Source organism: Medicago sativa, chromosome 4 (genome assembly GCF_051527215.1).
Source record: "Medicago sativa cultivar Bolivia chromosome 4, Bolivia_mono, whole genome shotgun sequence".
Taxonomy (NCBI): domain Eukaryota; kingdom Viridiplantae; phylum Streptophyta; class Magnoliopsida; order Fabales; family Fabaceae; genus Medicago; species Medicago sativa.
Genome location: NC_140752.1, coordinates 62,263,351 through 62,278,528, shown reverse-complemented (window position 1 = coordinate 62,278,528; position 15,178 = coordinate 62,263,351). Strand labels below are relative to the sequence as shown.

At 36.0% G+C, this 15,178-nt stretch overlaps 1 long non-coding RNA gene across 1 annotated transcript; it reads left to right on the top strand.

Moving 5' to 3' along the window:
- The first annotated feature begins 11,252 nt into the window (after positions 1 to 11,252).
- LOC146930498 (uncharacterized) lies at positions 11,253 to 13,898 on the top strand. Its single transcript, XR_015008050.1, has 2 exons — positions 11,253 to 11,646; positions 13,646 to 13,898. It is a non-coding gene; the product is annotated as an uncharacterized LOC146930498 (long non-coding RNA).
- Positions 13,899 to 15,178: the final 1,280 nt, after the last annotated feature.

The window sequence follows — 15,178 nt, the reverse complement described above, 5'->3', positions numbered from 1 at the left end:
TCACCGACATCTCATCTAATCACATAGTTTTAGCTTCAAAATTACTTCTGATAATCATTATGGGGATTATCTAAGGTCTAATTACAGTCTCTTCATCAATCTAACAACTTTTCCTCAATTAATCCTCAAACTCCCTCAAACCCTAATTCATCAATTCTCACAAAACTCAACCTAATCATGCTAAATCATTCTACAGAATTATAACCTTAATAATATTGAAAATTAGTCTCACCCTTACCTGATTATAGCAGAATCGCAGCTCTCTCTCCCTCTTGATCTCCTCTTCTGACTTTTTCTCCCTTTTCCAAAAGCGTTTCACGTCCAAACGTCTCCCACTTATGTTTGTCTTATTTATTTACCCTTATTGCTCATCTCACCTATAAACTTACTATTTCCACCTCACAGCCCAACTTCTAATATTTTTATTTTATTTCTCATATCTTATTTTATTTAATAATAAAATAAATCACACCAACATAACAACTTCACAACATCATATACTCCACATAATTTATTCATAAATCATATAAACTACTCAACCTCACGAATCATATAATTCACACATCTTAGTCATATAAATTACTTAAATCATAAATCATATAAGCATATATTTATAAATATATTCTAAACTTCATCGAATTAATTAAATGATTAAGACGGGCGTTACAGTCGGGCATTGAGCCCCCGTCTCTAAGGTCATAAAGGACCTGTCGGGCATTGAGCCCCCATCTCTAAGGTCATAAAGGACCTGTCGGGCATTAAGCCCCCATCTCTAACTATGCAACGACACAACTCTAATGCAACGATATAACTTTCGTACAACTTAGACAACTTCATGAACATCTATGACATCCTAACATCTTGACATCTTGACAACATAACATCTTAACAATTTGATGTCTTCATAACGACTCGACGACTTAACAACTCTTATCATCTTAACGTCTTAACATCTTAGCATCTTGACAACATATGGATCACATAAATAATTCATGTCATATCCTAATATAACAATATCAAATGATAATAAACAACATCTTAAAATGTAACACCCTCCTTTTTATTTAATTATTTTTATTAAGTTAGAGTCTATTTATGTGATTTATTTATTTATATGAGGTGTCAGTATTTTATTATGTGGCATTATTCTATTATTTATTAGAATATGAGAATTATTAGAGTAAGTAGATTTGGAGGTAATTTTGAGATTAGATGTCTTTTTATGATTTAGTCGATTTATTTTGATGAGTTGGTATTTACTAGAATAATATATATTTGTTATTTGTTAGAGATATATTTGTTATTTGGTGTAGAAATATATTTGTTATTTGTGAGAGATATATTTAATTTATAAATAAATAAGATTATGAGGATTATTAGTGTGAGTGAAATTGGGGGGTTAGAATAGAAAGAAGAATAAGTTGTTGGGCCTAAATAGATTTGGGAAGAATATTTTAGTATTATAAATAGAGAAGCTTAGGTTGGAAAGAGTTTACCTTAAACCGCTTTTTGGAAAATAGGAGAACAAGAAAGAAGAGAAGAGAAGAGAAAAGTCAAGAGAAGAGGAGAAGACCTTAGGAAAAGAACGTTGCTGCAGATTCAGGAATTAATCTAAGGTGAGGGTGAGACTATCTTGCATTAATATTAAGTTGTTAAATCATTAGATTACATCTAACAAGTTGGGGAGAGTTTGTGAGAATTTGAGAATTAGGGTTTTGAGAGAGTTTTGATGATTAGATGATGAAAACTTATTGAATTGATGTAGAAATTGTGTACAAACCTTAGATAATCCATAGGATGATTATTGGAAGTAGTTTTGAGGTTAGAACCATGAGATTAGGTGAAACTTGGAGAAAATCTGCATTCTGCTCGAATTTTGATATTAAAACCTGTATTGATCAGTGCGGAATTGGTCTTAGGTGTAAACACGAAAGTTGTAGGTATGGATGTTAGCTTTCTAATGTCGTTGGTCTCACGTCAATAGGATTTATAGAACTTGAGTTATGGTCAAATTACTGCACGTAGGTCACAGTGAATTTTTATGGACTTTCAGCACAACTTTTCCGAATTTAAAATGAAAACTGATATTGATCGGTACAGAATTGGTATTAGGCGTAAACATAAAAGTTTTAGATAATTTTGTTAGCTTTCTAGTGGCTTTGGTTTGACGTGAAAATGATGTTTGGTCTTTGAGTTATGATGAAAATACTACAGGGAGGTCTTAACAAAATTGTACGGTGACAGCATTCTCTGTTTCATGTTTTTGCGTTTTGTTCATATGTTTCTGTTTAGAATTGATCTTTGTTGTAAACATGAAAGTTGTTGATATTTGTGATACCTTTCCAGTAGCTCTGGTTTGACATGAAAATATGAAGGTGAGAAAAACACAAGAAGGGGGGTTGAATTGTGTTTTGAAAAATTCTTTGTTTCTCCTAAAAACTGAACACACTGATCAGAAGCTAAGTGAGACAGCTTCTGAAGTGATGGTCAGAATCTAAATGCAGCGGAATAAAACAGAGAGAGGGAAGAAGAACGACACAAAGCAATTATACCAGTTCCTTCCACAATCCGGAAGTAGTCCAGTCCCCCTTGCACTTCCAAGGAGATTTCACTAAGAGTAATATCTGATTACAATTGCTCAAGCACACAAGCAAGAGACTTCCTTTGCTCAAGCACACAAGCTAGAGACTTCCTTTGCTCAAGAACACAATCAAGAGACTTCCTGCTCAAGCACAACTGCAAGAGACTTCCTAACTAAACAAATTTACACAGAAAATTGTTTAAGGTTGAACACTTGATATACAATCAGAGGTGCTCACAATATAAATCAGATACAGACTCAATGAACTTAAGAATTTCTAAGATATGACTTTGAGACACAGAAATTCTAAGTGAATGCAGAACAATTTCAGCAGAGGTTTGGCACTTGTAAAAATGTTGTGAGTCTTTCGTTCAGCGTTCTTGCATTACCAAAACTCTAAGTCTTCACTCCTTTATATAGAGGTGTGAAAGAGACGTTGTGAAATTGCCAGCACACCAAAGAGTCGTTGTTGAAGCTTGATCTTTCACCAATGATATTTTGTCTGATTTGGTTGTTGTCCTATGAAGAACAAATTTGAAATCTATTCCTTATCCAAAGGAACATCTTTGCAGGCGAAGCCGTATTCTGAAGCTGTTTTCTTGTCTTGTAGCGTGGACACAAAACAGAGTAGTGGAGAACGTGGTTGTACAATTCGTACAAAGTACAATGTCAACGCTTTCGTCCAAATTGCAAGCACATGCCTTCAAACACCTTTGAAATGACCGTTGCAATGTTCCACTAATTTTCTGCTGTGTTTTCGAATCCAATAGACAGCTTTTGCAATGTAGATTCTTCAATCTTTGAATCTTCTGCAAAGTCCAGTTGATCTTCAGCTTCTGGTGAAATGACTTCTGATGAGGCAGCTTCTGATGATGCAGCTTCTGATGATGCAGCTTCTTCTGCTTCTGATGATGCAGCTTCTTCTGCTTCTGATGATGCAGCTTCTGATAGTGTGGCTTCTGGACCTCTTGTCTTCAGGAGCACTATTCTTCAGGAGCGCGTTTTACTCTCTTCAGGAGCAGCTTGACTTCAGGAGCGCTTTCCACTTTCAGGAGCGTATTGCCTTCAGAATCGTCTAAGCTTCATTTCCATTTTCTCTTTATTTGCTCATTCAGAACCAATTAATGATGTAAATTTAACTATGGTCCTGTACACTTTGAACAAATATTAGTTAGTCCAATGTACAATTTTTAATACCTTGTTATCATCAAAACTCTTTGAGGTTCATTGTTAAACACATTTTGTTCCAACAATCTCCCCCTTTTTGATGATGACAAACAATAGTATTTAAAAATTGGTCAATTGTTGTTAATCTAATTAACGAGTTGACTTTGGGGTTTCTGAGGTTTGTAAGCTCAGAGTCTGAGGTTTGTAAGCTCTAACTCCCCCTGAGTCTGACAGTTTTTAAGGTGAGGTTTGTAAGCTCCCCCTAAGTTCTATCCAGGTTAATTAAATTCATTTTTCGCACAATAATATCAGAGCTAAAAAAAAATTGATAGAATTGACTTATAGATAAGAAGAATGGTTCAATTAATTGTTATTTGAAATTTGATACTCCCCCATTTTTGATACACCAATAAAAGGATAGAGATTTTCAAAATTTCAAATATTAATTAATAGGGCTCAGAGCCTTTAAATACTATCACATATACTCCCCCTTTTGTCATTAGCAAAAAGACATAAACAAAAAGAAGAGATGAGAAAAACATAGGATTAAAGGTTCAGAGCATAATTCAAATAATTTTAAAGCATATTAACCATCTTCAAGGATTAAATAAACAAGCATAGCAAGCATTATTATCAAAGCAAATAATAACATACAAGGTATAAACAGTTAAAGATTTTCAGAAGCAGGAAGAATTCAGAAGCATATAATATCAGAAGCAAAAAGAACTAATTCAGAAGCAGAAATGAACAAAGAATATCAAAAGCCTAAAAAGACAGAAAAATAAGCTAAAAGTGTGCAACTATGGGTTTGGCTTATTTCTCTAAAATCTTCTTCAGAAGCTCTTGAACATCAGCATACTTCTTGTCCATAACTTTTCTGTAGTTGTCTTCTCTGATCTTGGCTTCTTGCATATCAGGTTCCAATTTTGATATCTTCAGCTTCTGCTCTAGTAGCTCTGTTTCAAGCCTGTCATTTTCTTCTTTGAGCACCTTGTTCTCCTGAGCTAGAGCCAGGTTAGGTGCATCAATTTTCTCCAGGATCTCAGAAGGAATAATCAGATGCAGCTCCTTAGGCAGGAACTCATCAGGTTCTTTGCCTCTGATACTGAGTGGATTCTTCACCCAAGTACCAAGAACTTCAACATCTCCAGTATTCTCTTCTATTCCATTCAACCAATCTTCCAGCTTCTGCTTGGCTTGCTCTTGAGCCTTTATGCAGGAATTATGCAGTGCTGAAATAAGGTTGACGACCCTTTCTTTGATCCTTCTCCATTGCTTCTGATAGCTTATTGTATGACCCAGATCATTTCTACTTGCTATCAGTCTGAGAACTTCAGAAGCAATATCTTCCCACACATCTTTTAGTACTTGAGAATCCAGGTAAATGGTGGGAGGTGAAGGTTGTTTAGAGGGTTTTGGAGGGGCTAGGGGAACAATTGGTAGGTTTGATGATGATTGGTCATTTGTAGTTGATGATTGGCTGGTTGATGGTTGGTCAGGAGTGGGGTCAACTACCATATCAGAGGCATGATCATATTGATCATCCTCAGAGTCTGTGTCCATATCACATACACCAGTATGGTGGATGATCTTGATGAGTTGAACTAGTGAAGAAGATATGGAAGCAGAGGTTAGCTCAGGAACAATGTGTTCAGGAGCGGCAGTTTCAGGTTCAGGTTCAGGAGTGGGTTTAGTAACTGGTTGTTCAGGAACAGAATGTTCAGGAACGGTCTTTTGAGGAGTGACTTGTTCAGGAACAGATAGTTCAGGAACAATTGGGGGTGATGAAGTTGTAGGGGGTGAAGATTGAGGGGGTGAAAAGGCTTTTTCTGGTGAAGGGTTTTGTTGCGGGGGGTCTTCTGAAACAACTTTATCAGAAGCAGCTGCTTCTGGAGTTGTCTCAGAGGCTTTCTCTGAGGTTGAATCAACATTTTCTGGTACAATCATGTTGAGGGGTTGAATGTTAAGAGGTTGAGGGTTAAGACGAAAGATATTATTAATGACTCTATCTCTCTGCACAGCCAATTCAGTCAACTTCTCATTGATTATATGACCAACTGGTTCATAAATGCTTGACTGAGATGGCTTTGTGTTGGTATAGGTTGATGTTGACTGGCGTTTTACTGGTTTTCGAAAAAGTTGAGCTATGGGTATATCATCATCAGAATCTGAAGATGATGATGAGGATTTTGAAGATGGTGAAGGAGAGTCACTGGATATCTCATGTACTACTGGTTCTGAGTGTGTGAAGATATTACCTGTTGTAGAAGGTTCTGAACAATCAGCTGACTTCATTTGATCGTCTTCAGCAATGTCAGAAATTTTAAGAAGTTGTGATGCTTCTGTCATTACCCTCTCTTGAAGTTCAGAAGCGATCTCCATAGCTTTTCCAATAGCTTCTGACACATTAGTAGGAGCTTCACCCTTCTCAGACACATGAGGAAAGTCCTTGGTTCTCCTTACTGCTGGCTTCCTCTTCTTCTTTGGTACTACAGGTTGATTACCAGAAATGCCAACATCCATGATCAACCTCGAATCCATGCCTTCAATAGCTTCTTCAATTGATGGTACAGATGAACCACCAATCTTGAGCTTGTCAGCAGCAACTCTTGCCTTCTTAACGGTCTTTTCAACCTCCAGATAATCTTCTGCAGTCATTTTCCTTTTAGATCTTCTGCCTTTTGCTAGAGGCACTGCACCACCAAACATTTCTTCAGGAACTTCATCCAATCTGATGATCTTGTTGGTTGTCTCATAGTGATCCTTGATGTACCTCATCTGCACTTCAATAGGATCCCGTTTGCAAATGGGTGGAAAATCTCTCATAAGATCAGACAACACATGGGATTCACTTAAATCAGTTTGAAGTTGAGTGACTTTACTGATTAGCTTCATATTTAAGAGAGTATGAGCATTAATGAACTTTCCAGTCTTAGTGTCAAGTAGCTGATCTGTGTAACCTTGAGATCTACTGAGACTGTCCAAGACACCTCCTTGATAGAATATCTCCGATAAGAGTCTTCCATAAGGAACCCAGGGTTTATCCAGTAGCTGACTCTGTTTCAGACACTCTATGAGGTACTTGAACATATATTTGGGCACGTTCACTTTTTTCTTTTTGATGAAGTGCTGGAGAAGGACCTTCTGAGCTAAATTTGGTTTCACACTGTCACCACATGGAAACAGGTTCTCATTCTGAATCTTCAGAAGCATCTTAGTTTCCATGCTTAGTTCAGCATATTTCTTCTCCTTCTCAGAATTGTATATTACCAAATTAGCTTGCTTTTTCCAAATGCGTTTTTCAGCAGCATCTGAAAGATCAATTCTAGAATAGTATCCAGACGCTTCAACCTTAAGAACAGCTTCTATCTGCCATTGAGTAATTTTTACTAGAATACCGCAGATACTTGATCTGATTTCGTCTTCAACAAACGGCGCAAGACCCATTTCTTCTCTTGTCTTCCCTTCTAATTCAGTATACATTAACACCATCTGACTTTCCTCAGCTAGGGATGCCGCTCTGTTGTAAAATTTTGCTCTTACCCAGAAGTGTTAACCAGAGCTTCATATGTTGGTCCATTCAACATTTTGAAGTAATGCATGAGTCCTTGCTTTTCATAGTAGCTTCTGATCCAACACTTATGAAAGGCCAGAGAATCAAAATCCACTGGATTCTCTATCTGAACTTGTAAATCCCATTCTTCCAATTTCATGCTTCTTCCTCTGTAGTCATATTCAGGGACCATTCGTGAAGTAGATACTGAACCTTCTCGTTGCGAACTTGATGATGCCATTTTGATGATGATTGAAGAAGATTTAGAGAATATAGGGTTCTAAGGTTTTTGCGCTTACTTCGCAAGAGGTTTGAGAGCAAAATGTGTTTGTTGTGAGTGAGTAGTGTGTGAATTGAAAAAGTGTTTAAGAGTAAAAACGTTTGCAATTCAAAAGAGACAAACAAACATAACATTAATGACAAATTGGGGGCGCGTGAAAAGTACTTTCAAAGCTATTAAATCATCATTGCCCTTTTTGTTATACACCAACACATACAGGCCACGTAAGAAGTTCACAGAGTAACTACCAAGTTAGTGGGCCAGAAGTTACTTTTAAAAAGTAACTCCCAACATTTCCACTAATTCAACTATTTGAAAGCAATAAATCCAGCTTCTGGACTTCAGATGCTGACGTCATCAGTATCAGAAGCGAGTTTTCCTCAGAACCTCAATAAAGAGCTTCTGATGGACTACTGCTTCTGAACTAACTTCAGAACCTAAAATCCTATTCAGGAGCAAGCAAACTTTAATCAGACACGTAGTGCATATTCAAATTTTTCTTTATAAAATCAAATCTTTCAACAGTTAAAGGCTTAGTAAATATATCAGCCCATTGATTTTCAGTATCAATGAATTGTATATCTAAAATTCCTTTTTGAACATAATCTCTGATAAAATGGTGTTTGATTTCAATGTGCTTAGCTCTTGAATGCAAAATTGGATCTTTAGACAAACAAATAGCAGCAGTATTATCACAATAAATGGGAATACTGTTAGCAATTATCTGATAGTCTTCCAACTGATGTTTCATCCAAAGTAGTTGTGTACAACAACTTGCAGCTGAAATGTATTCTGCTTCTGCTGTAGACATAGCAATAATTGTTTGTCTTTTGCTAGCCCAGGATATAAGATTATCACCCAGAAATTGACAATTGCCACTGGTTGACTTTCTTTCAATCCTATCACCAGCATAATCAGCATCACAGAATCCAATTAGCTTATAATCTAAGGATTTCCTATAAAGGAGTCTAAGATTAGTTGTTCCTTTCAAATACCTGAAGATTCTCTTGACAGCAGTCATATGAGATTCTCTAGGATCTGATTGGAATCTTGCACACAAGCATACACTGAATAAAATATCTGGCCTAGATGCAGTAAGGTATAACAAAGAACCAATCATACCTCTATACAGCTTCTGATCTACTTTAGCTCCTTCATCTTCTTTGCTTAAGGTGCACGTAGGGTGCATTGGAGTGTTCATCACTTTACAATCTTCAAGTTTGAACTTCTTCAGAAGCTCCTTTGTGTACTTTGATTGATGAACATAGACTCCATCTTTGCATTGATTGATTTGAATGCCAAGGAAGAACTTCAGCTCTCCCATCATGCTCATTTCAAATTCATCCTGCATTAACTCAGAAAATTCCTTGCAAAGAGATGCATTAGTAGAACCAAATATTATATCATCAACATATATTTGCACAACAAGAATATCTTTCCCAAGGGTCCTTCTGAAGAGTGTAGTATCAACCTGTCCTCTTTTAAAATCATTCTTGATTAAGAAATTACTTAGTTTATCATACCAAGCTCTGGGAGCTTGTTTCAAGCCATATAGTGATTTCTTCAGTTTAAAAACATGGTCAGGATATTTAATATCCTCAAATCCAGGAGGTTGCTTGACATACACTTCTTCTTCTATAACACCATTTAGAAATGCACTCTTGACATCCATTTTGTTGGAACAAAATGTGTTTAACAATGAACCTTAAAGAGTTTTGATGATAACAAGGTATTAAAAATTGTAAATTGGACTAGCTAATATTTGTTCAAGTGTACAGGACCATAATTAAAAAGGTACATCATCATTGGTTCTGAATGAGCAAATATAGAGCAAAGGAAACAACATAATTGAAGCTTGGACGCTCCTGAAGGCAACGTGCTCCTGAAGTTAAGTCGCTTCTGAAGTAAGAATAGTGCTCCTGAAGACAAGAGGTCCAGAAGTCATATCATCAGAAGCTGCATCATCAGAAGCTGCAGAAGTCATATCATCAGGAGCTGCATCATCAGAAGCTGCCTCATCAGAAGCTATTTCACCAGAAGCTGAATATCAACTGGATTTGCAAAGATTCAAGAATTGAAGAATTATCACTGCAAAAGCTATCTATTGGATTCGAAAATGCTACAAAGGATTAGTGGAATTTTGCAACGGTCATTTCAAAGGTGTTTGAAGGCATGTGCTTGCAATTTGGACGAAATCGTTGACATTTGTACGAATTGTACAATCACGTTCTCCACTACTCTGTTTTGTGTCCACGCTACAAGACAAGAAAACAGCTCCAGAATACGGCTTCGCCTGCATAGATGTTCCTTTGGATAAGGAATGGATTTCAAATTAGTTCTTCATAGGACAACAACCAAATCAGGCAAAAGATCAAAGGTGAAAGATCAAGCTTCAACAACGACTCTTTGGGTGCTGGCAATTTCACAACGTCTCTTTCACACCTCTATATAAAGGAGTGAAGATCTAGAGATTTTGGTAATGCTGAACAACAGACGCTCAATACTTTTACAAGTGCCAAATCTCTGCTGAAATTGTTCTGCATTCACTTAGAATTTCTGTGTCTCAAAGTCATATCTTAGAAATTCTTAAGTCCATTGAGTCTGTATCTGATTTGTATTGTGAGCACCTCTGATTGTATATCAAGTGTTCAACCTTAAACAATTTTCTGTGTAATTTTGTTTAGTTTGGAAGTCTCTTGCAGTTGTGCTTGAGCAGGAAGTCTCTAGCTTGTGTGCTTGAGCAAAGGAAGTCTCTTGCTTGTGTGCTTGAGCAATTGTAATCAGATATTACTCTTAGTGAAATCTCCTTGGAAGTGCAAGGGGGACTGGACTACTTCCGGTTTGTGGAAGGAACCAGTATAATTGCTTTGTGTCGTTCTTCTTCTCTCTCTCTGTTTTATTCCGCTGCATTTAGATTCTGATTATCACTTCAGAAGCTGTCTCACTTAGCTTCTGATCAGTGTGTTCAGTTTTTAGGAGAAACGAAGAATTTTTCAAAACACAATTCAACCCCCCCCCCCTTCTTGTGTTTTTTCTCACCTTCAATTGGTATCTAGAGCCTTGGTCTGTTGTGTAACACTTAACCGTGCAACAGTCAAAGATCTGAGAAAACCATGTCTACTCCTCCTCCTAATGGTTCTGGTGATACTAGCTATAAACATATCTCACATGATTATAGTGATAGTAAGAAATCCAGTGTTGGAAAGATTCCAAAATTCAATGGAGATGCTGAAGAGTTCTCTTGGTGGAAGACCAACTTTTACAGTTACATCATGAGCCTAGATGAAGAATTATGGGATATTCTGGAAGATGGTGTTGGTGATTTAGTCCTTGATGAAGAAGGAGCTGCTGTGGATAGAAAGAAACATACTCCAGAACTGAGGAAACTCTACAAGAAGCATCATATTATCAGAGGAGCCCTTGTCACTGCCATACCCAAAGCAGAATACATGAAGATGAGTGACAAATCCACTGCTAAAGCTATGTTTGCTTCTCTCTGTTCAAATTATGAAGGGAGCAAGAAGGTCAAAGAAGCAAAGGCTCTCCTGCTTGTACATCAGTACGAGTTATTCAAGATGAAGGATGATGAAACTATTGAGGAGATGTACTCAAGGTTTCAAACCTTAGTTTCTGGGCTACAGATTCTAAAGAAGAGCTATGTTGCTTGTAACGCCCGTCTTAATTAATTAATTATTTTGATGAGTTTTATATGATTTATATGTGTGATTTATATGATTTATGAATTTAAGTAGTTTACATGATTTATAGGTAAATTGTGTGATTTTCAAGATTGATGTGAAGTATGTGATTTTGTGAGTTATAATGTTGGTGTGACTTATTTTATTATTAAATAAAATAAGATATGAAAAGTAAAATAAAAATATTAAAAGTGGGGCTGTTTGGTGAGAAGAGTAAGTTTAGAGGTGAGTAGAGTAATACGAAAAGATAAATAGGGCAGACATAAGTTAGAAACACAAACACAGTACATACGTTTTTGGAGAAAAAGGGAGAAAAATCAGAAGAGAGAAGAACAAGAGGAGAGCTGCGATTTTCTGCAATAACCAGGTAAGGGTGAGACTATCTATCACTAATATTAAGTCTGTAGATCATTAGATTGCATCTAACATGTTTTAGGATGAGTTGTGAGATTATAAGAAATTAGGGTTTGAGTGAGAATTGAATGATTTAGTTTTGATGAAAACCTAACTCTAGCAAATCAAGAGTTTTTCTCCGATTCAGCTGATAGACATAAATTATATTGGTTTCGAATGTTGATTTACTTTCTTCAGGTGATGAATTATGAATTGAATATATATATATAGGTTTATGTCCTTCAAGTTGCTAGTGTCATATATATGTTCTTTGATCCCTTGTTTATAACCTTCGATTACTATATGAGTTACTATTTATTTGATTTGATTATGAATTGTGCAGCACTGTTTCAGTTTTAGAGATTAAATACCACATATATACCCACATGCAACTCTATATTATGAGGTTCATATTTAGAAGCAGTTTAATTATTAAATGATTTTATCTATAAATCTTTGGATATGGAAGCATTAGTTTGTATCATGGTGCTACTGATGTATATTTTGGATTAGAATTTGGGATATTGGGCATTATACTAAAATATGGCAAGTTTTTCTGTTCCAATGTCAATCTAGATATCTTGATTTTCTCAAGAATAAATATTTAAATTATCTCTTAAAATTTGTTTTTAAAATATAATAATACCTTGACAAATATTTGATTTGCTAACCTTTATGGTATCAATTTTATCTGATTAGTTTTGGAACGCATATCTGATAATAATGATAATAATATTAAATGCTAATGTTTTATTATTTGAATAGTTTAATTAAAATGACCTGATGAGACTTGGTTATTATAGCATCAATATTTCATGCTAGCGTGTGATTATGATTATGGCTGCAATCAATAGGTTCTTATATGAAATTATGCCTTTAGCTACCTGTCAAATATATCCTCCTTTCTTTCTGACCTTATATGAAAATTGTGTTTATACTTGCTGTTTTATCTTAAATTAAATTAGCTCCCATTTAGTGATAAAATAATAAAGAGTTATCATTGTAATTATTATTAAACAATTTTTTTTGATGTATAAATGATGAATTATTTGACGATGTGTAGTTGATGTGCAATTTATGAATTATGCAATGATTGTAAAATTGATGTGATAATTGAAAATGATTATATAATGATGATATTTAAAGATGTGTTATATAATGAAGTGCTATTTGGAAGATGTGTGATTTAAATTTGTGTTATTTATGATGCGTATGTTGATGCGAAATTTAAGATGTTAATGTTTATCGTTTGATGTTGTTGACCATTAATATCATAAAGTTGTAAGTGTCGGTCTAAGTTGTGAAGTCGTAAGAAGTTGTCCAAATTATTGGAATCATATAAGTTGTTTAAGAAGTTCAAGATGTCTAAGTTGTAGGAGTTGAGTCCATTGCATACTCATTAAAGTTGGGGGCTTTAGGCCCGGCAGCCTTTGTGCTCATTAAAGTTGGGGGCTTTAGGCCCGGCAGCCTTTGTGCTCATTAAAGTTGGGGGCTTTATGCCCGGCAGCCTTTGTGCTCATTAAAGTTGGGGGCTTTAGGCCCGGCAGCCTTTGTGCTCACACGTTGAAGAGCCTATTATGCTCATTTTGTTGTTGATTGGTACCACATGCATTTGCATAACAAGAAGTTTCATGATGTTTAAGTCGTCAAGTTGTTGTTGAGTTGATAGAGTTGCATGGTCTAAGATGAGTTGCGTTGTCAAGTTGTTGTTGAGTTGATAGAGTTGCATGGTCAAAGATGAGTTGTGTCGTCAAGTTGAGTGTTAAGTTGATTATGATTTGCGATGAAAATTAGTAATGGTATTTGATGATTGTATTTGTTATGTAATGAAAAATATGCTAATTGTTAATTGTTGATATGTTATTAATGTTTAAGTTGTTAAATGCATTTTATTGGATTATATGCTTAATGTATTGATTATGAAATCTCACCCCTTCTGCGTATATGTTGCCTCGACCGTGGGTAATGTGCAGGTAATAAAGATTAGAGGCGTTCATGAGGGGACTCTCAGTTGGTGTCTAGGTGCTCTGATACGTAACGGGATGGGGGCTTGCTTTTACTTCTATTCCTTACGTGTCTCTTTTATGAACTAATTTATGAGATTTTTCAACAAGGCCTGCGTGCCAAGACTTTTAAATGTTGAACTATTTTCCGCTGCAACAGTTAAGATTTTTCATGATGTTGAATTTGAAGGATAATTATTATTATCTGTTTTGAGATGTTAAAGTAGTGTGTGGCATTCCGTTATGAATTAAATACTCTGATTTTAAATGAAATTTTTATGTTGGGAAAACGGGGTGTTACAATTGGTATCAGAGCAGGTCGGTCCGTCCGGCCAAGTAGTCGAGTCGCGTTGTGTCGTATTAAAATTTTGTACTGTATTTAAGTTGTACTTATTGTTGATTGCTATGTAGAGAACCAATACCTGGTATGAACTGGTTGGAGTACAACCATGTTCATATTAATTGTTTTAATAAGTCGGTGTATTTCTCTTCTGTCGAAGAAGAAAGTGGAGCAGAGTTTTGTCTACTATGCAGCTGAAGCAGTTAGCACGTGATGGAATTTTGATGTTTTCGTTGATGGCGTCACTATCTATTGAGAATCAAGCAGTGAGTGATAAGTTGCAAATTATGTGAGGATTTCCCGAAGTTTTTCAGAAGAGATTGTTGTTTGATCTTACCGGCACATCAGGAAGTGTCTGCCGCCGGAGAGAGAGGTTGAATTTTCTATTGATCTTGTTCCGGGAACGAAGCCTGTGTCTATGACACCTTATCGTATGTCAGCTTTCGAGTTGGCTGAGTTGAAGAAACAATTGGAGGATTTACTTGATAAGAAGTTTATAAGACCAAGTGATTCACCTTGGGGAGCGCCGGTATTGTTGGTTAAGAAGAAAGATGGTAGTATGAGGTTGTGCATTGATTATCCATAGCTGAATAAAGTAACCATAAAGAATAGGTATCCACTTCCAACAATTGATGATTTAATGGATCAGTTAGTGGGTGCACGTGTGTTCAGCAAGATTGACTTGAGGTCGGGTTATCACCAGATTAAAGTAAAAGATGAAGATATGCAGAAGACGGCTTTTAGGACGCGATATGGACACTATGAATATAAGGTGATGCCTTTTGGTGTTAGTAATGCGCCTGGCATGTTCAAGGAGTATATGAATCACATTTTTATGCATTTTTGGATCGCTTCGTAGTTGTGTTCATCGATGATATTTTGATTTACTCTAAAACAGAAGAAGAACATGCTGAGCATTTGAAGATTGTCTTACAAGTGCTGAAAGAAAAGAAGTTGTATGCTAAATTGTCTAAGTGTGAATTCTGGTTGAGTGAAGTAAGTTTTCTTGGCCATGTTATTTCTGGTAGTGGTATTGCAGTCGATCCGTCTAAAGTTGAAGCGGTATCACAATGGGAAACTCCTAAGTCAGTTACAGAGATTAGAAGCTTCTTGAGTTTAGCAGGTTATTACCGAAGATTTATAGAAGGATTTTCTAAGTTAGC